Genomic DNA, 21,790 nt, shown 5'->3' on the forward strand with positions numbered 1-21,790 from the left:
TTGATTATATTGACTTCTTTAATGAGGCAGTGAAATGTGTAGACAGAGTCCATGGAGGGAGACTGTTTTACATGATGTACTGAGCCAGGTTCACACTTCCCTGCAGATCCTTGTGGTTATGGCCAGAGCAGTTGCCATACTAAGTCATGACACATCTGCATAGGGCACTGTCTATCATGCATCGATATAAATTAGTGAGTGTAAAAGGGGACATGCCAAATTTCTTCCAATCATCCCACTCTCCCATGAAATAAGGATAAGGTGTCGGTTGTTCCATTTGTCAGGCAGAAGTCTCTTTTGTAGCTGGCTTTTGCCAACCACAGATTTCCAGAGGTGATTGAGCTTTCTGATTATTGCATTGAAGTTAGCATTGAGGACTGGTTTGTCTTACATTACAACTTGCTTTCGAAGGTCAGAATAAAACTCCTCTTGGGCTTCATCCTTTGCATCCAGGTCTATGTCAGACGGGCTGATGACTAGGTTTTGAATTCCACCTTAAACTGCTCGTGCCATGGACAGAGATGCTCCGATGCTCTTTCATAATGAAAATCTCACTCCTAGTGGTGAGGCTCGCCCCATGAAGGCATTACTGCTCTTCACATTTGCCCTTCCAAGGCAAGGTGCGCCCACCATTTATTCTCAAGTCTGAGATGACAAACTCATGTCTCTCATGACTCACTCAAGGTTGCAGATCATTTGGCCGATACAACCATCTCCAGGGGCACTACTGCTCTTCTCCACAAGGTGGCATCAGAAAAGACATCTGCTGAAGTTCAGAACACAAAGTGCCACAAACATTTGAATAAGCAAATTGACAGAATGGAGTGACCCAGGCAAAAGTGTATAGATAGCAATTTAATCAGATGGGCAAAACACAAATTATACAAAAAATTACCTATTTTAGATGTCAGGGAGTAATTTTACAATTCTTGATCTACATCTATGTAAAAGTTATGTCTGGGACAAATGCAATTGTACTCTCAAAATTCTGAAAATATGCTACAGATGGCAACAATGCATCAATTACCCTATGAATCACAGTTGTACCTCTTGAGGGGAATAGTTAACCAAAACTAGTAAATACTGCAATTGAGGTAGAAGTACAATATTACATATTTGATTTCTGAGCCATGCTCAATGCCAATCAAGGTCTGTGAGGGGATGATACAGCACTGATCTGCCATTGGCTTTCTGCTGAATTATCACGTGCTAAGAGAACAGTAGATGTAAATCTAAACTGCTAAATTAACCTTCAGAGCCAGTTCATTTTTTAGATGAAGTTGAAGCTTTCCAGATCTAATTACATTTTACTATAGAGATATGATTTTTGCTACAAATGTTTTAAAGCATTATCTGAAAAATGTGGACTGGGTGCTCCAGTGTGTGCCAGAGAGGTTGATGTAATTGAAAGGCATGGCTTCCTATCTCTTTGGTGTTAGCATTTCGTCCTAAAGCATGGAAGCAGGCATTCCACTCAATGAAACAGCTCCAGAGGTCAGGATTGAATCTGAGTCACTGGAGGTGTAAGGAAACAGCTCAGATAGATGTGGCAAATAACCTTAGTTAAACAAAGATATAAATATGTACCATATCAGTCTGCACTTCAAACATATAGAACAGTTAAAGATGCTTTAACCAAGTATTCCATACACAAAATAACATTCCCTGTTCTTTACCTCAGTGTGAAATTTGGATTCTAATACATGGTCTAAAAGGATGCAAGAAACATGAGGTTCAATCGGGTTTACCCTCTCCTTTGGAACCCGAGGAGTTAAGCATCTATGATCATCCCGGGCACCTTCTGAATAGCAAGAATCTGGATCTACTCCAGCATATTGGATATTAAAAACAGGAAATGCTGGAAATACTCAGCAGGTCAAGCCAGGCAGGAGGAACAGAGTTAATACTTCAGATTAAAGACACTTCATCAGAACGCAAACAATATTTTATTGGAGCTCAATTACATTGAATAATTTGATAACCATCTGATTCTGTAACCAGAATCAGTTGCAAGACGTGAGAGTCTTATTGCACCAAATCTCTAAGAGCAGAATGGCAAAACTCCGAATGCTGGCTCTTATGACCTGAGTCTTTGCTCACCTTGCATTAGCTTACAGTCACCGGAATGCACATCCTGAGATTCAGAGGGTGACTGTGTCCTGAGGACATTGCTGGCATTGAAATACACAGGGCCAAAGGATCTTGCTGAAAGTGCACCATCCATATTCATGTCTGACCCAGCCAGCTTGCCTTTTGCAGATCCTCTGGTATCAATATGAACTCAGTGCTGACCGTGTGCTGAATGACAGGGTCCTGCATGCCAGTGACACCTAGTCCACTTGCTGCCTTGTATGGTCTTGGATTTTCAGAAGGCTTTTGATAAGGTGCCACGCATGAGGCTGCTTAACAAGCTACGAGCCCATGGTATAACAGGAAAAATTCTAGCGTGGATAAAGCAGTGGCTGATTGGCAGGAGGCAAAGAGTGGGAATAAAGGGCGCCTTTTCTGGTTGGCTGCTAGCGGCTAGTTGTGTTCCACAGGGGTCTGTGTTGGGACTGATTTTTTTTTGTACATTATATGTCAATGACTTGGATGATGGAATTGATGGCTTTGTTGCAAAGTTTGCAAACGATATGAAGATTGGTCGAGGGGCAGGTAGTTTTGAGGAAGTAGAGAGGCTACAGAAGGACTTAGCAGATTTGCGGAATGGGCAAAGAAGTAGCTAATAGAATACAGTGTTGGAAAGTGTATGGTCATGCACTTTGGTAGAAGAAATATAGCCATAAGAAATAGGAGCAGAATTAGGCCATTCAACCCATCGAGTCTGCTCCGCCATTCAATCATGGGATGATCCAATTCTTCCAATCATCCCCACTCCTCTGCCTTCTCTCCATAGCCTTTGATGCCTTGGCTAATCAAGAACCTATTTATCTCTGTCTTAAATAAACCCAATGACTTGGTCTCCTCAGCCGCTCATGACAACAAATTCCACAGATTTACCACCCCCTGACTAAAGTAATTTCTCCGCATCTCAGTTCTAAATGGATGTCCTTCAATCCTAAAGTTGTGCCCTCTGTCCTAGAATCCCCTACCATGGGAAATAACTTTGCCATATTTAATCTGTCAGGCCTTTTAAAATTTGGAATGTTTCTATGAGATCCCCCCCTCATTCTCCTAAACTCCAAAGAATACAGTCTAAGAGCTGCCAGACATTCCTCATATGGTAACCCTTTCATTCTTGAAATCATTCTTGTGAATCTTCTCTGAACCCTCTCTAATGTCAATATAATCCTTTCTAAAATAAGGAGCCCAAAACTGCAAGCAATACTCCAAGTGTGGTCTCACGAGTGCTCTATAGAGTCTCAACATCACATCCCTGCACTTAAATTCTATACCCCTAGAAACGAATGCCAACATTGCATTCACCTTTTTCACAACTGACTCAACCCGGAGGTTAACCTTTAGGGCACCTTGCACAAGGACTCCCAAATCCCTTTGCATCTCTGCATTATGAATTCTCTCCCCATCTAAATAATAGTCTGCCCGTTTATTTCTTCCACCCAGGTGCATGACCATACACTTTCCAACATTGTATTTCATTTGCCACTTATTTACCCATTCCCCTAAGCTATCTAAGTCTCTCTGCAGGCTCTCTGTTCCCTCAGCACTACCCGCTCTTCCACCTATCTTTGTATCAATGACAAATTTAGCCACAAATCCATTAATACCATAATCCAAATCATTGACATACATCGTAAAAAGCAGCAGTCCAAACACCGACCCTGTGGAACTCCACTGATAACCAGCAGCCAGCCAGAATAGGATCTCTTTATTCCCACTCTCTGTTTTCTGCTGACCAGCCAATGCTCCACCCATGCTAGTAACTTCCCCTTAATTCCATGGGCTCTTATCTTGCTAAGCAGCCTCATGTGTGGCACCTTGTCATAGGCCTTCTGAAAATACAAGTACACCATATCTGCTGCATCTCCTTTGTCTACCCTGCTTGTAATCTCCTCAAAGAATTCCAGTAGCTTTGTCAGGCAGAATTTTCCTTTCAGGAAACCATGTTGGCTTTGGCCTATCTTGTTATCTGCTTCCAGGTACTCTGTAATCTCATCCCTAACAATCGATTCCATCAACTTCCCAACCACTGATATCAGGCTAACAGGTCTATAGTTTCCTTTCTGCTGCCTCTCACACTTCTTAAATAGCGAATAACATTTGCAATTTCCCAGTCATTTGGTACAATGCCAGAACCTATCGATTCTTGGAAGATCATTGTTAATGCCTCTACAATCTCTCCGGTTACTTCCTTCAGAACTCGAGGGTGCATTCCATCAGGTCCAGAAGATTTATCCACCCTCAGGCCATTAAGCTTCCTGAGCACCTTCTCAGTCATAATTTTCACTGCACAAACTTCACTTCCCAGACACTCCTGAATGCCCGGTATACTGCCAACATCTTCCACTGTGAAGACTGATGCAAAATACACATTCAGTTCCTCTGCCATCTCTGCATCTCTCATTACAATATCTCCAGCATCATTTTGTATTGGTCCTACATCTACCCTCGACTCTCTCTATATACAAACGTACTTAAAAAAGCTTTTAGCATCTTCTTTGATATTAGTCGCCAGCTTCCTTTCATAATTCACCTTTTCCTTCCTAATGACCTTCTTAGTTTCCTCCTGCAAATTTTTAGAATCTTCCCAATCCTCTATCTTCCCACTAGCTTTGGCTTCCTTGTATGCCCTCTCTTTTGCTTTTACTTTGGTTCTGACTTCAATTGTCAGCCACAATAGTGTCTTTCTTCCCTTTGGAAATTTCTTCTTATTTGGAATATATCGGTCTTGCACTTCCCTCATTTTTTGCAGAAACTGCAGGCATTGCTGCTCTGCTGTCCTTCCTGCAAATGTCCCTTTCCAGTCAACTTCGGCCAGTTCCCCTCTCATGCCATTGTAATTTCCTTTATTCCACAGAAATTTTCCCCCTCAAATTTCAATGTGAACTTGATCATATTGTGATCACTCAACACACATAAAAGTTGCTGGTGAACGCAACAGGCCAGACAGCATCTCTAGGAAGAGGTGCAGTCGACGTTTCAGGCCGAGACCCTTTGTCAGGACTAACTGAAGCAAGAGTGAGTAAGGGATTTGAAAGTTGGAGGGGGAGGGGGAGATCCAAAATGATAGGAGAAGTCAGGAGGGGGAGGGATGGAGCCAAGAGCTGGGCAGGTGATAGGCAAAAGGGATGCGAGAGGAAGAGGACAGGAGGTCCAGGAAGAAAGACAAGGCGGGGGGAACCCAGAGGATGGGCAAGGGGTATATTCAGAGGGACAGAGGGAGAAAAAGGAGAGTGAGAGAAAGAATGTGTGTATAAAAATAAGTAACAGATGGGGTACGAGGGGGAGGTGGGGCATTAGCGGAAGTTAGAGAAGTCGATGTTCATGCCATCAGGTTGGAGGCTACCCAGACGGAATATAAGGTGTTGTTCCTCCAACCTGAGTGTGGCTTCATCTTTACAGTAGAGGAAGCCGTGGATAGACATGTCAGAATGGGAATTAAAATGTGTGGCCACTGGGAGATCCTGCTTTCTCTGGCAGACAGAGTGTAGGTGTTCAGCAAAGCGGTCTCCCAGTCTGCGTCAGGTCTTGCCAGTATATAAAAGGCCACATCGGGAGCACCGGACGCAGTATATCACCCCAGCCGACTCACAGGTGAAGTGTTGCCTCACCTGGAAGGACTTTTTGGGGCCCTGAATGGTGGTAAGGGAGGAAGTGTAAGGGCATGTGCAGCACTTGTTCCGCTTACACGGATAAGTGCCAGGAGGGAGATCAGTGGGGAGGGATGGGGGGGACGAATGGACAAGGGAGTCGCGTAGGGAGCGATCCCTGCAGAATGCGGGGGGGGGGGGAGGGAAAGATGCGCTTAGTGGTGGGATCCCATTGGAGGTGGCGGAAGTTACGGAGAATAATATGTTGGACCCGGAGGCTGGTGGGGTGGTAGGTGAGGACCAGGGGAACCCTATTCCTAGTGGGGTGGCGGGAGGATGGAGTGAGAGCAGATGTACGTGAAATGGGGGAGATGCCTTTAAGAGCAGAGTTGATAGTGGAGGAAGGGAAGCCGCTTTCTTTAAAAAAGGAAGACATCTCCCTTGTCCTAGAATGAAAAGCCTCATCCTGAGAGCAGATGCGGCGGAGACGGAGGAATTGCGAGAAGGGGATGGCGTTTTTGCAAGAGACAGGGTGAGAAGAGGAATAGTCCATATAGCTGTGAGAGTCAGTAGGCTTATAGTAGACATCAGTGGATAAGCTGTCTCCAGAGACAGAGACAGAAAGATCTAGAAAGGGGAGGGAGGTGAAAGTTGGAGGCAAAGTTAATAAAGTCAACGAGCTCTGCATGCGTGCAGGAAGCAGCGCCAATGCAGTTGTTGATGTAGCGAAGGAAAAGTGGGGGACAGATTGTTGTTTGTTGTTTATATTGTGATCACTGTTCCCTAAGGGTTCCTTAATCTTAAACTCTCTTATCACCTCCAGATCATTGCACAACCAATCCAGTACAGCCCAAGTGGGCTCAACAACAAGCTGTTTTAAAAAGCCATCCCTTAGACATTCTACAAATTCTCTCTCTTGAAGTCCAGTACTGACCTGGTTTTCCCAATCCACTTTCATGTTAAAATCCCCGATTATCATGACATTGCCTTTCTGACATGCTGTTTCTATCTCCTGCTGTAATTTGTAATCCACATCCCAGCTGCTGTTTGGAGGCCTGTATACAACTGCCATTAGGGTCCTTTTACACTTGTTATTTCTTAACTCAATCCATAGAGACGCTACACCTTCCAATCCTATGTCATCTCTTTCTAATGATTTAATTTTATTTCTTATACACAGAGCCACACTACCTTCTCTGCCTACTAACCTATCTTTCCAATGCACCGTATATCCTTGGACGTTCAGCTCCCAATAGCAGTCATCCTTTAGCCAAGTTTCGGAGATGGCCACAATGTCATATTTGCCAATCTGTAGCTAAATTTCAAGATTGTCTATTTTATTCCTGATGCTGTGTGCATTCAGATATAACACTTTCAGTCCAGTATTTGTTGCTTTCTGTTTTAACTGCACCATGCCTCTGTTGCCCTGTAACTCATACCACTGGCTGTGACTAAGCCTCATCTCCTGCCTGTTCTTTCTATAATCTTTGTTGCACGCTATCTTTGATTTATTTCTGTCTTCCCCTTCCTCAACCCTGTCACCCTAGTTCCCATCCCCCTGCCAAATTAGTTTAAACCCTCCCTAACAGCTCTATTAAATGTGCCTGCTAGGATATCGGACCCCTTTGGGTTCAGATGTAACCCGTCCTTTTTGTACAGGTCATACATCCTCCAGAAGAGGTCCCATTGATCCATGAATCTGAAGCCCTGCCCTCTACACCAGTCTCTCGGCCACACATTGGATGCCTGATCATGCTATTCTTGCGCTCGTTAGCATATGGCACAGGCAGCAATCTTGAGACTACTACCCTAGAACTCCTGCTTTTCAGCTTCCTACTTAACTCCCTGAATTCTCTCTTCAGGACCTCCTCCCTTTTTCTACCTATGTCAACGTGCACCAAGACTTCTGGCCGTTCACCCTCTCCCTTCAGAATACTCTGCACCCAATCTGAGACATCCCGTACCCTGGCACCTGGGAGGCAACACACCATGCGGGTGTCTCTATCAGACTGACAGAACCTCCTGTCTGTTCCCCTCACTATGGAATCCCCTATGCCTATCGCATCCCTCATCTTCCTCTTTCCCTTCTGCGCCACGGAACCAGGCTCAGTACCAGAGACCCAATCGCCATGGTCATCCTCTATCAGGTCACCCCCTCAACCGCATCCAAAACGAGATAATGATTACTGAGGGGGATGGCCACAGGGGGGGTGCTGTCTACTATCTGAGCTCTTCCCTTCCCTTCCCTGACCGTCACTCACTTGTCTAACTCCTGCAGCCTCGGGGTGACTAACTCCTTGTAGCTCCTCTCTATCTCCTTTTCACTCTCCCTAATAAGCTGTTGGTCATCGAGCCGCAGCTCCAGATCCCTAACACGGTCTCTCAGGAGCTGTACCTCAGTGCTCCTGGTGCAGATATGACCACCTGGCAGACTGGAGGATTCCCAGGATTCCCACATCTGACACCCAGAGCAAAATACTAACCCTACCGACATGGTCTCTATTCCTCAAAAAAACGCAAAAAAAAAAATGAAAGGCTTGACTATTTTGTAAATGGCGAGAAAATACAAAAATCTGAGGTGCAAAGGGACCTGTGCAGGATCCCCTAAAGGTTAATTTGTAGGTTCAGTCTGTGGTGAGGATGGGAAATGTGATGTTAGCATTCATTTCAAGAGGACTAGAACATAAAAGGAAGGATGTAATGTTAAGACTTTATAAAGCACTGGTGAGGCCTCAGTTGAACTTCTGTGAGGAGTTTTTCTTAGGGATGTGCTGAAACTGGAGAGGATTCAAAAGAGGTTCACAAAAATGATTCCAGGATTAAACGGCTTGTCGTATGAAGATCATTTGATGCCTCTGTGTCTGTATTTACTGGAATTCAGAAGAATGATGGGTGACCAAATTGAAACCTATCGAATGGGAAAAGGTTTTGATAGAGTGGATGTGGAGGGAATGTTTCCTATGATGGGAGTGTCTAAGAGCAGAGGACACAGCCTCAGAATAGAGGGGCATCCTTTTAGAACAGAGATGATGAGGAATTTCTTTAGCCAGAGAATGGAGAATCTGTGGAATTCATTGTCACCAACAGTTGTGGAGGTCAAGTCTTAATGCATATTTAAGGCAGAGGTTGATAGGCTCTAATGGCGGAGCAGACTCGATGAACCAAGTGGCCTTATTCTGCTTCTCTATCTTATGGTCTTGTGGTCTTATATTTTACATTACCAAATAACTGATTGCCTGACAGCTATTCTTCCTTATTCAGATATGCAGAGTTGCAATTTCTGTGGCAAGTTCAGTCTGACATAATTAGCAGGGCATTTCCAAAACTGTGCTGTACTGCTGGGTGCAATGCGAGTTCAATGTTAGCAAGCAATTGGGAAATAGCCCGGGAAGTGTGAACAGCTTGTTTAGGACATCTTCAGTTATGCAGCCTTTTCCCCATAAAATCCAGTTTAAGGTTTTTACTGTTTTTGAGCAAAGGTTCTCACAGAAATGCCTAATACAAGGATGAGAGATAGTTGGATACAATCCAAACAAATTCAACTTAAAAGAACTTCTGCAAAAGTACATCAGTATTCTAAAATATTTTGGTATAATTTGTGGTTTTTGATGTTTGCTCTGAAGAGTGAATTTTTAGCTGAGTGAGTTGGAGCAGCAGTTTACATTTATTGTTCGTTGTTCATGCTGATCTCTTTATAAGCAATGATTAGAAAATATAAAACAAGCTTCTGTTGGCATTCGTTCATTTTGACTTACCTGCTGCTCATTCTTTTAATTGTTTTCCTCTTTATAAACTACCTATGTTTTCTTCCAGATTGTTTTATTTTATTTTTACTTCTTTATTACGGTCTCTTAAAATTAAAAAAAAAAGTAACTGGATTATTGTTTGAATGGAAATCCCAAAAATTCCAATTCCATCCTTTCTAAAATAGTAAACAGCTCAGCTATGACAATCCATGGTCTATAAAGAGCATTTCTGAAGTTTCTGAATTGTCTGCATCTGAACCTTCTGCCACACCCTTACCACTTCTAGAGTGCTCCTAGCCTGACTGTCAAATTGCTGCCTCCTAACAAGTTTAAAATTTCAGCTCTGTTACATATATACCACACAGTGTCAAATCCTGGGCATGCTTCACCAATATTCTAATGCTTCACATTAATAACTATTTAAATCCTTTCAATGTATCATCTTCTTAACATCTATAACCCCTAAAACCAACTCTTGTCTCTTTCCTTGAGATTCTCCTCCCTCATCCTGCCACTGCCAGCTGTGCTTTCAATTCAAGTCAAGTCAAGTCAATTATTATTGTCATTTCGACCATAACTGCTGGTACAGTACACAGTAAAAATGAGACAATGTTTTTTAGGACCATGGTGCTACATGAAACAATACAAAAACTACACTGAACTACGTAAAACAACAGAAAAACTACACTAGACTACAGACCTACCCAGGACTGCATAAAGTACACAGAACAGTGCAGGCATTACAATAAATAATAAACAAGACAATAGGCACAGCGGAGGGCAATAGGTTTGTAGTCTGATGGCTTGGGGGATAAACTGTTACATAAATAAACAGCTGAATGGCGGTGTCCGGGATCACATCTGTTTCTGTACTCCCGCTGAGTATTTCGTTGGAGTCGGATGTAGTCCAATTTAATGTCTATTGGAGAGCAGAATGGACAGGAGAGCTGGCCGGCTAGGGCTTGCTCTTTTCCTGGCACAGACTCCTGCCCGCTTGCCTCGCTTCCGCTTCCTCGCACACCGCTTACGACGTCCCTACCTGCGGCTGCTGGCGTCAGGCGACTCCGAGGACTGTGGGCCCGATTTCCTCAGCAAGCGGACATTGGAGAGCAGAATGGACAGGAATTGGTCACTACGATAGTCTTCTATTCCCTCACTGACCTGCAGGCATTTCTACTGCCTTCTTTCCTTAATACCTACCTGCATTTTTGCAGAAGATCTTGCCATTACTGCCAGTATCACCTTTTGTTTTGCCGTTTTCATTGCCTGTGTTATTATTGCCTGCATCTTGGAAAAATGTCAAAGCAAGTTGATGTTGCTTTACAGCACCGAATTTTTTTTCTTGTGATAAAGAACCAGGAATAGCTCACTGATCATTATTTGCATTTTTGGTTGGCCTTGAATTCCAAGAAAAAAAAGATGTACTTTGTGACCTGGCAAACCTTCAATATTAATTTTTAACCCAGCATTTCACCTTCATTTAGTGGTGACACACATAAAGCACACTTGGCATTTAACTCCTGAGTGATTTGCTTGGAGAATGCAGGGTAGGTATGCAGAAGATAACTGCAATTCTTTAACCCAACTGTTCCTTCAACCTTTGAAGAATGGTCATTTTTTTTACTGTGTTTCCTGTGTGACGGTGTTCACCAACCTGGTCAAAGCAGATGACATTGACCTGACTGTGATGTGTGATATGCTTTTTCCAGAATCTGTTGATCATTATGCAAAAAGAAGCTTTCATACTTAGGGTAAGTGGGAGGGTGAGGGGCTAGAGGTCATGGTCCATGTAGGTACTGAAGGCATAGGTAGAAAGAGTGACGAATTCTGCAAAGTGAGCTCAGGAGGTTAGGTGCTAAGTTAAAGGAGAAGACCTCCAGGGTTGTGATCTCAGGATTGCTACGTATTCTACATGTTACCGAAGCCAGAAATAGGAAGGTCATACAGTTTAACACATGGCTAAGGAGTTGGTGTAGGAGGGAGGGCATCAGATTTTTTGATCATTGGCCTCTCTTCCAGGGAAAGTGGAACCTGTACGGAAGGGACAGTTTGCACCTGAACTGGAGGAGGACTAATATCCTAGTGGGAAGGTTTGCTAGTCCTGCATGGGGATATTAAGATAGACTTGCAGGGGGATAGGAACCAGAATGCCAGAACAAATAGTGGAGAGGTTGCAGAGACAGGTAGTGTTATGACCTAGGACAAAGCCATGAATCAAAAGGATTAAGCATGCTGTGAATAATGCTCTGAGCTGCATATATTTCAATGCCAGAAGTATTTTAGGAAAGGCAGATGAGCCCAGGGCATGGATCAAGACATGGAACTTTGATAGTGTACCCTTTAGTGAGACTTGGCTGCAGAAGGGGCCGGACTGGCAACCCAATATTTCAGATGTCCGTTGCTTTCACACAACAGAACAAGAGGGACTAAAGGGGGACTGGTGTTGTTACTAGTCAGGGAAAATGTCACGGCAGTGCTCAGTCAGGACAGACTGGACAGCTCATCTAGTGAGGCAGAAGTGAGGAATAAGAAAGGTATGACTACATTAATGGGGCTATATCATAGACCACCCAACAGTCTGCAGGATTTAGAGGAACCAATTTTTTCAGAGATCACAGACTGTTGCAAGAAACGTAAGCTTTTTATAGTAGGTGATTTTAACTGTCAACATATTGACTGGGACTCCCATATTGTAACAGGTCTAGATGGGGTAGAATTTGTTAAATGTGTTCAGGAAATTTTCCTTAATCAGTACACAAAAGTCCCAACGAGAAAGTGTGTGATACTTGATCTTTTATTGGGAAATGAGACAGGGCATGTGACAGAAGTTTGTGTAGGGGAACTCTTTGTATCTAATGATCATTATGCCATTAGTTCCAATGAAAATATAGAAAAGGATATGTCTGGTCCATGGATGGAGATTCTAAAGTGGAGAAAAGCCAACTTTGAGGGTATCAGAAAAGATCTGGCAAGTGTTGATTGGAACAGGCTGTTTTCTGGCAAAGGTGTACTTCGTAAGTGGAAAACCTTCTAAAGTGAAATGTTGAGAGTACTAAACTTGTATGAACCTGTCATAACAAAAGGTAAAGATAACAGGTTTGGAGAGCCTTGATTTTCAAGAAATATTGAGGCCCTGGTTAAGAAAGAAAGGAGGTGCACAGCAGGTGTAGGCAGGTAGGAACAAATATGGCACCTATGGTGTATAAGAAATGCAAGAGGACACGTAAGAAAGAAATCAGGAGGGCTAAAATGAAGGCTTGAGTCTGCCCTAGCAGACAAGGTGAAAGAGAATCCTAACGGATTCTACAGATATGTTAAGAGTGATTGTAAGGGACAAAATTGGTCCTTGATAAAATCAGAACGTCAATTCGTGTATTAAGTCAAAAGAGATGGGGGAGATCTTAAATAGATTTTTTTGCATCTGTATTTACTCGGGAGATAAACACAGAGTCTATAAAAGTGAGGCAAAACAGCAACAAGGTCATGGACCTTATACAGATTACAGAGGAGGAAGTATTTCCTGTCTTGAGGCATATTTGGGTACATAAATTCCCAGGGCCTGACAAGGTGCACCCTTGAACTCAGTGGAGGCAAATGCATAAATTGCAAGGGTCATAGCAAAGATATGTAAATCATCCTGAGCATCAGGTGAGGTACCTGAGGAGTGGAGGATAGCTAGTATTGTTCTGCTGTTTGAGAAAGACTCTAAAAATAACCAAGGAAGTTAGAGACCAGTTAGCCTGACCTAAGTTGTGGGAAAGTTATTGGAAGGTATTCTACAGGACCTGATATATGAACATTTGTATAGACAGGGACTGATTAGGGATAGTCAGCATGGCTTTGTGCATGTTAGGTCATGTCCAAACAATCTTAAAGAGTTTTTTTGAGGACGTGACCAGGAAAATTGATGAAGGCAAGGCAGTGCATATTGTCAACATGAACTTTAGCAAGACATTTGACAAGGTCCTTCATGGGAGGTTGGTCAGGAAGGTTCAGTTGGTATGCAGTCAAGATGAGGTAGTAAATTGGATTAGACATTGGCTTTGTGGAAAAAGCCAGGGAGCGGTACTAGATGGTTGCCTCTCTGACTGGAAGCCTGTGACTAGTGGAGGATTGCAGGGATCGATGCTGGGTCCATTGTTGTCTGTGATCTATATCAATGATCTGGATGATAATGTGGTTAACTGGATCAGCAAATTTGTGGATAACACCAAGGCTGGGGATGCAGTGGACGGTGAGGAAGACCACCAGAGCTTGCAGTGAGATCTGGACCAGCTTGATCCAATTTCCCCCACAATGCTCCAAGAGGAGGATTGCACAATGAATAATGTGAACCTCAAGTTCAAGTTTATTGACATTGAATGTACACCTGTATGCAGCTAAATGAAACAACATCTCTCTGGAACCAAGATGTGAAACTCAGTACGTATATCACATACATTACAAAAATATTAACAGATAATAAAAAATATTCTATAGATGTACAAGTTGACATAAAGTGTATATACAACATACAGTTAAATATTCAACAGTTTACTGCTACTGGAGCTGTCACAGGTAATGTGCACTGGGTAGCATCAGGGTGTTCAACAGTCTCACACGGTGGGAAAAGATGCTGTTACCCAATCGAGCAGTCCTTGTTCTTACGCTGTGGTACTTCTGCCTGATGGTAGGAGGTCGAAGAGATTGTTGGATGGATGGGGTCCTTGCCAATACTGAGGGCTCTACGAATGCAGCACTTTTGGTATATGATCTGGATGGAGGAGAAAGAGAGAGAGAGAGACTTTGATGATTCTCTCAGCAGTCCTCTCAATTCGTTTGTGGTCAAATGCCTTGCAATTACCATACCAGACGGTAATACAGCTGGTCAGGACACTCTCAAAGGTGGGTGACTGTCACGGAACTCTAGTCATATGCACAAGAGCGAATCATAGTCAGAAATATCCAATTGAATTTTTGGAGTATCACAACTTGACCAAGAAATGGTCAATCATGGTCCACTTCAGAATAAAAAATAGCTTTTCAGAGGTGTAGTGTTGAAATCTAGACCATGTTTTATTGACAGTACAGATTCTCATTGCTAATATGGTGCCAATTCATTTTTGAAAGCACCTTTGTGAAGTATTTCAAAAGTTGTTGAAGTTACTCTCTGGGATATTTTCTGAAACTGATTTCTTTTCCTCTTATTCTTGCCAATAAATCTTCCCAAATCCGGAAATTACGTCATATCAGTAGAAGGTCAAGGATAATGGTGCTACAAATCAACTTAGTTTGGTATTTTTAGATAAAGTAAGCACTGCTGGCATTTGTCTGACCCTGGCTGTCTCTTACTTTGAACTGACCTGGAGAAGTCTGAATGACAAGTATTGTGGAACTGTTGATTCAAGGCCATTATCTATCAAGAGGTTGAATGAACGCCAGGTCCCCAGAAACAGATTAAATATTAGAAACAGAATTACAGCAATCAGTGTTAAAGCTGGCTGCACTTACAAGATGGAAGGAAGACAGCCAAATAACATTCACAAAAAAAAATTGAAAACAGACTCCATTTTTTTGAGGTTCATTTTATTTCACCAACATCCTCCTTGCACGACCCCTGGGCTATGGTTTCAAAGTCGCCATCAGACCTAGAAGCCTTGCCAGGTGGCCATTGTTCACAAATCTATGTAGGCAATGGCGTTGAATTTAGTTTAGAAGGACCATCAAGTCAGCTGCTCACTTTATTACTTTTCCGTCAATGGAAATAAAATTGGTCTGGTATTAAAGAGGCTGTAAATTAACTTTTGCTGGCTTTGAGCTATTACCTAAGATTGGATTAATCCTTCTGACTATTGATAGTCTGTTTGTCCATAGGTTGTGTGAGAGAGTAATATGGTTCTGTCTTAGCATTATCCAAGCATATCTCCTTCTGGAAGACACTAGGAAAGTACAAAGAATGGAAATACAAACTAAAGATATTATTTGACCCCACGTACATATCTAGTGACCACAATGCCATTAGTTTCAAAGTAAATATGCAAAAAGATAGGTCTGGTGTGTGGGTTAAGGTTACAAATTGGAGAAAGGCCAAATTTGCTGGTATCAGAAATTATCTGACTAGTGTATATTGGGACAGGCTGTTTCTGGCAAAGGTGCACTGGTAAGTGGAAGGCTTTCAAATGTGAAATGTTGAGAGTACAAAGCTTTTATATGCCTGTCAGAATAAAAGATAAAGATGACAAATGTAAGGAGCCTTTGTTTTCAAGAGATATTAAAGCCCTGCTTAAGAGAAAAAAGGAGGTGTGTAGCAGGTATGGGCAGGTAGGAACAAAGGACTTGCTTATGGAGTATAACAAATGCAAGTGAACACTTAAGAAAGAAATCAGGAAGGCTAAAAGGAGGCATGAAGCTGCCCTAGCAGACAAGGTGAAGGAGAATCCTAAAGGGTTTTACATATATGATAAGAGCTAAAAGATTGCAAGGGACAAAACTGGTCCTCTGGAAAATCAGAATTATAATCCATGTGTGAAGTAAGGCCTGCTGAATTCCTCAAGCATCTTGTGTGTGTTGCTTGGAGTTTCAGCATCTGCAGATTTTCTCTTGTTTGTGACAGGAGATGGGATGTTTTTTTAAAGTTGTCTGAGATGTTGGTGAGGCCTGCTTTGGAGTATTGTGTGCAGTTTTGGTCACCTACCTACAGGAAAGATGAAAGAGTACAGAGAAAATTTTCAAGGATGTTGCCAGGACTGTAGGACCTGAGTTATAAGGAAAGATTGAATATGTTAGCACTGTATTCTTTAGAACGTAGAAGACTGAGAGGAGATTTGATAGAGGTAGACACAATTATGAGAGGTATAGATAGGGTAAATGAAAGCAGGTTTTTTCACTGAGGTTGGGTGGGACTACAACCAGAGGTCATGGGTTAAGGGTGAAATGTGAAAAGTTTAAGGGGAATATTAGAGGAAATTTCTTCATTCAGTGGGTCATGAGAGTGTGGAATGAGCTGCCAGCACAAGTGGTACATGCAAGCTTGATTTCATCGTTTAAGAAAAGTTTGGACAGGTACATGGATTGTAGGGATATAGAAGGCTATGGTTCCAGTGCAGGTCAATCGGAGTAGCCAGTTTAAATGGTTTCAGCATGGACTAGATATGTCAAAGGGTCTGTTTCTGTGCTGTTCTTCTCTAAGACTCTATGACTCTATACAAATGAGAATTTTTTTAACTCAGGTATAAAATAAGACTGAATTCTTTGCCAAAATCCTGTGCATGGATGCTAGGCATATACAGATAATGATATATTCATTGTGTGTTGCCAAATGACAACTGGAGGAAACTTGTCCATTACACTTTCATGGTAAAGTAGCTGAAGGCATAGGTTTGTGCTCATAATGAATGCAGTGTTTTAAGAGAAGGATGTGAAGAAATATTTTTTTTAAATCTAATGATTTTCTTCAAAACATTCAAAATAGGATGGAAGCTAAGGCATATTCAGAAAGTATCTGCTGAGCTTCTATGAAGCCCCACACCCACTGAGATGTTTTATTATATAGCTGTTTCTACTAGTTCATACTCTGGTCCAAATTATTTCATAAGACCAAAAGACCATAAGATATTGAAGCAGAATTAAGCCATATGGCCCATTGAGTCTGCTCCACCATTTCATCATGGCTGATTCAATTTTCCTCTCAGCCCCAGTCTCCTGCTTTCTTCCTGTATCCCTTCATTCCCTGACCAATCAAGAATCTATCAACCACCGCCTTAAATATACATAAAGACTTGGCCTTCACAGCTGCCCCAGGCAAAGAATTCCACAGATTCACCAGTCTCTGGCTAAAGAAATTCTTCACCATCTCTGTTCTAAAAGGAGTCTCCTCTATTCAGAGGCTGTGTCCTCTAGTCTTAGACTCTACCACCACAGGAAGCATCCTCTCCACATCCACTCTGTCAAGACCTTTTACCATTCAGTACGTTTCAATGAAACCACCTCTCATTCTTTTGAATTCCAGTGAATATGGGCCCAGAGCCATCAAATGCTCTTCATATGACAAGCTGTTCAATCTTGGAATCATTTTTATGAACCTTCTTTGAATCCTCTCCAGTTTCAGCACATCCTTTCTAAGACAATGGCGCCCAACCCTGCTCTCAAAGCTCCAAGTGAGGCCTCACCAGTGCTGTATAAAGCCTCAACATTACATCCTTGCTTTTATATTCTAGTCATCTTGAAATGAATGCTAACATCACATTTGCCTTCCTCACCACAGACTCAAACTGCAAATTAACCTTTAGGGAATCCTGCACAAGGACTCACAAGTCCCTTTCCATCTCAGTTTTTTGTATTTTCTCTCCATTTAGAACAGGGGTTCCCAATCTTTTGTTTGCCATGGACTGAAACTATTAAGCAAGGTGTCTGTGGAACCCAGGCCAGGAATCCCTGATTTAGAAAATAATCAACACTTTCATTTTTTCTACCAAAGTGCATGACCATACCCTTCCCAACACTGTATTCCATCTCCCATCTCTTTTCCCATTCTGCCAATTTGTCGGAGTTCTTCTGTAGCCTCTCTACTTCCTCAAAATTTCCTGCTCCTCCACCAATCTTCATATCGTTTGCAAACTTTGCAACAAACCCATCAATTTCATCATCCAAATCATTGACATATAATGGAAAAAAAAATCAGTCCCAACACAGACTCCTGTGGAACACCACTAGCCACTGGCAGCCGACCAGGCTCCCTTTATTCCCACTCTTTGCCTCTTGCCAATCAGCCACTGCTTTATCCATGAAGAATCTTTCCTGTAATACCATGGACTCATAGTTTGTTAAGCAGCTTCATGTGTTGCATCTTGTCAAAGACCATCTGTATATCTAAGTACACAACATCAATCAATTCTCCTTTGTCTAGCTTGCTTGTTATTTCTTCAAAGAATTCTAACAGATTTGTCAGGCAAGAGTTTCCCTTGAGGAAACCATGTTGACTATAGCCTATTTTATTATATGCCTCTAAGTACCTCTGTTACCAGTTTCGGATATGGCCCAAGTGTGGAGTGAGAAACACTGAATCAGGTCGATAGTACACAGATTTTAATATGAACAGTGTTAAAGGGAAAATAAAACAGTAAACGCTAGGCCAAACAGGGCCATTAACTAAAACTCTCAAATGGAAAACAAAGCCTACACTGTGGCTGAAAAGAACTTCTAAACATTAAATGAATATCGCTAGTCTTCAGAGTCAGTTGACTTGACAGTCCAATTTCTCAGGGAAGGCCAAATGCAAACAGGCAGCGAAGCATTGCTATGCTCTGTCCAAGTCTCGACAAGCACTACAACGACAAGTACGGAGTTAAATACCAGCATGATTAAAGAATAATTAGCTGGCATGTGCATGCTCACAAGCACAATTGCCATATCTACTGCGCTGCTGAATCTGTAAAAATTGATTCCAACATCTTCCCAACCACTGAGGCCAAACTAACTGGCCTATAGCTTTTGTTCTTCTGCCTCTCTTCCTTCTTGAAGAGTGGAGAGATATTTGCAATTTTCCAGTCTTCTGGAACCATCCCAGAATCTAGTGATTCTTGAAAGATCATTACTAATGTCTCCTCAGTCTCTTCAACCACCTCATTCAGAACCCTGGGTGTATGCCATCTAGTTCAGGTGACTTATTTGCCTATAGACCTTCCAGTGTCCCAAAAACCTTCTCTCTAGTTATGGTAACTTCACACAGTTCATGACCCCTGACACCTGGAACTTTCACCATACTACTATTGTCTTCCACAGTGAAGACTGATGCAAAACAGTTATTCAGTTCATCCACCATTTCTTTGTCCCCCGTTGCTACCTCTCCAGTATCATTTTCCAGCAGTTAGGCATCTACCCTCACCTCTCTTTTACACTTTATGTATCTAAACAAAATTTTGGTATCACCTTTAATATTATTGGCTAGCTTACTTTTGTATGCCATCTTTACCTTCTTAATGATTTTGCCAGTTGCCTTCTGTTGGTATTTAAAAGTATCCCAATCCTCTAACTTCCCACTAATTTTTGCTGTATTATACGCCCTCTCTTTGGCTTTTATGTTGGCTTTGACTTCCATTGCTAGCCACAGCTGTGCCATTTTGCCTTTAGAATAATTCTTCCTCCTTGGGATGTATATATCCTGTGCCTTCTGAATTGCTTCCCGAAATTCCAGCCATTGCTACTCTGTCATCATCCCTAACCAGAGTTCTTTTCCAATCAATTCTGGCCAGCTCCTCTCGCATGCCTCTGTAATTCCCTTTACTTCACTATAATACTGATACATCAGTCCTTAGCTTCTCCTTCTCAAATTTTAGGATGAATTTAATCATATAATGATCACTTTTCCCTAGAGGTTCTTTTATCTTAACGTCTCTAATCAATTCCATCTCATTGCACAACACCCAGTCCAGAATACCTGATCCTCTAGTTTGCTCAACCACAAGCTGCTCTAAGAAGCCATCTCTTAGGCACTCCAGAAACTCCCCCTCCTAGAATGCAAAAACAACCTAATTTTCCCAGATCTACCTGCATTAGAAGTCCCCCATGACTATTGTAACATTACCTTTTTGGCATGTATTTTCTATCTGCCATTGTAATTTGTAGGCCACATCCTTACTACTGTTTGGGGTTTTGTATGTAACTCCCCTCAGGGTATTTCACCCTGCAGTTTCTTAACTCTATCCACAATGCTTCAACAGCTTCCAACCTATTGTCACCTCTTTTGATTGATTTGATTTCATTTTTTACCAACAGAGCAACACCGCTCCTTCTGCCTTCGTTCTCAAATTTTAGGATGAATTTGATCATATTGCCTTGGACATGAAGCTCCCAGCCATGATTTCTTCTTTCAGCCACGATTCAGTGATGCCTACAACATCATACCTGTCAATCTGTAACTGTGCTGCAAGTTCACCTACCTTGTTCTGTATACTGCGTGCATTCAAGTATAACAAATTTGATCCAGTATTCACCTTTTTCAATCTTGTCCACCTTTTATGTTTCAGCTCATGCTGTTGACTGCAATTTTGTCCCATCAACAGCCTCTCCTCTCTGCACATTGCCTCTGTTTGTAAACCACCTACCTCATCTTCAGCACTTTCATTTCGCAGAAAGGTAACCTGTACATCAGTAAGAACATCATGGTTCAATGCAGTTAAATATTGTTTCTTTGAGTCTCTTGGTTGGAAAATCAAAACATTTTCTCAATCATCATATTATTTCTTTGTTTTCAAATTCATCAGGTCAGGTGACCTTTTCAGAAGGGGAATTGGGTGAAACATAATTTCAAAAATTTTTGATCAGAACTGGAGCTCATACAATATAAATACTGTATGCCTAACATACAGAAAAAAAGAGAGTCAAGGGAAGGAAGCAGGGAAGGTATTTGAGAGATAACCAGAGCAATTAAATGACAGAAAGCTGGCAGTGCAAGTCAAGAAGGGGTGGTGATAGGACAACTAAAGAAAAGAAATTCTCAAATTAATTAATTTATGCCTCAAAGGTATCAGTGGGTTCTTGCTGTGCACTCAAGCCACATTTTAGATGGAATGGTATTGTATAACTTGTTTCACATTTTATCTAATTTGTATGCATTAATGTGTTCGTTTGCATATCATGACCTTGGTAAGACAATAGCACCCTTGTGAAAGCTTCACAAACTGTGACTTCCAAGTTTTATAAAATGGGGGCATCTTGTGGTTGTAGAGATATTTGCTATTTGTTAAGGATTCATATCCAGTGCATTTTGGTTTTCATTGAATGCACCAGTTTGGGTGGGATGGGGATGAGTAAGGGAGATTTGATTGAGCTCCTGCTGCCTCCTGATGCACACATTTTTGAATTAAGACCATATAACATCTTTTTCCATATTGTTTCTGGTATGTATCTCTGCACCATCAACTGAACATACAAATAGATTGGCAGAAGAATTTGCAAAGAAGAACAAATTAAAAATTATCTTTGCAGCAGTTTGTTTCACCTCAACTCTGTGGAAACTAAATGCCTTTACTGAATATTTTAATTTTTTTAAGATCATTTAGCTTTATTATTAGCACCATTGTGATGCTCACTGTATCTGTCATTTTTTTCAAGAAAAATATGAGGACATTTGGTAAATTACCAACTAAATCAGGTAATACCAGTCATTTATTGTATTCATACTAGCCTTTAAATTGGTATTTGCAGTTGCTGATATATTATTGTTGAAAATGTTTAGTGGCATTCAGATGACCCAACTTTCAGACAAGGGAATAAATGCTCAGCCTTTGTGACACTGCAGAATTTAGTCATGATATGCCATGCTTTCTGTCGTGTCTTCTGAATCTCAAGTGATCC

General features: G+C 41.8%; 1 protein-coding gene across 3 annotated transcripts in view; it reads right to left on the reverse strand.

The window, feature by feature from the left end:
* The window catches only part of nr0b1 (nuclear receptor subfamily 0, group B, member 1), a 112,477-nt gene extending 101,682 nt beyond the window's left edge, over window positions 1-10,795 (reverse strand). For all 3 annotated transcript variants that reach the window (XR_010018190.1, XR_010018189.1, XR_010018191.1), the window contains exon 1: window positions 10,658-10,795. The gene's annotated coding sequence lies outside the window, so the exon portion shown is untranslated. The remainder of the gene's footprint in view (window positions 1-10,657) is intronic.
* Window positions 10,796-21,790: the final 10,995 nt, after the last annotated feature.

This window comes from Mobula hypostoma, chromosome 6 (assembly GCF_963921235.1).
Source record: "Mobula hypostoma chromosome 6, sMobHyp1.1, whole genome shotgun sequence".
NCBI classification, from domain to species: domain Eukaryota; kingdom Metazoa; phylum Chordata; class Chondrichthyes; order Myliobatiformes; family Myliobatidae; genus Mobula; species Mobula hypostoma.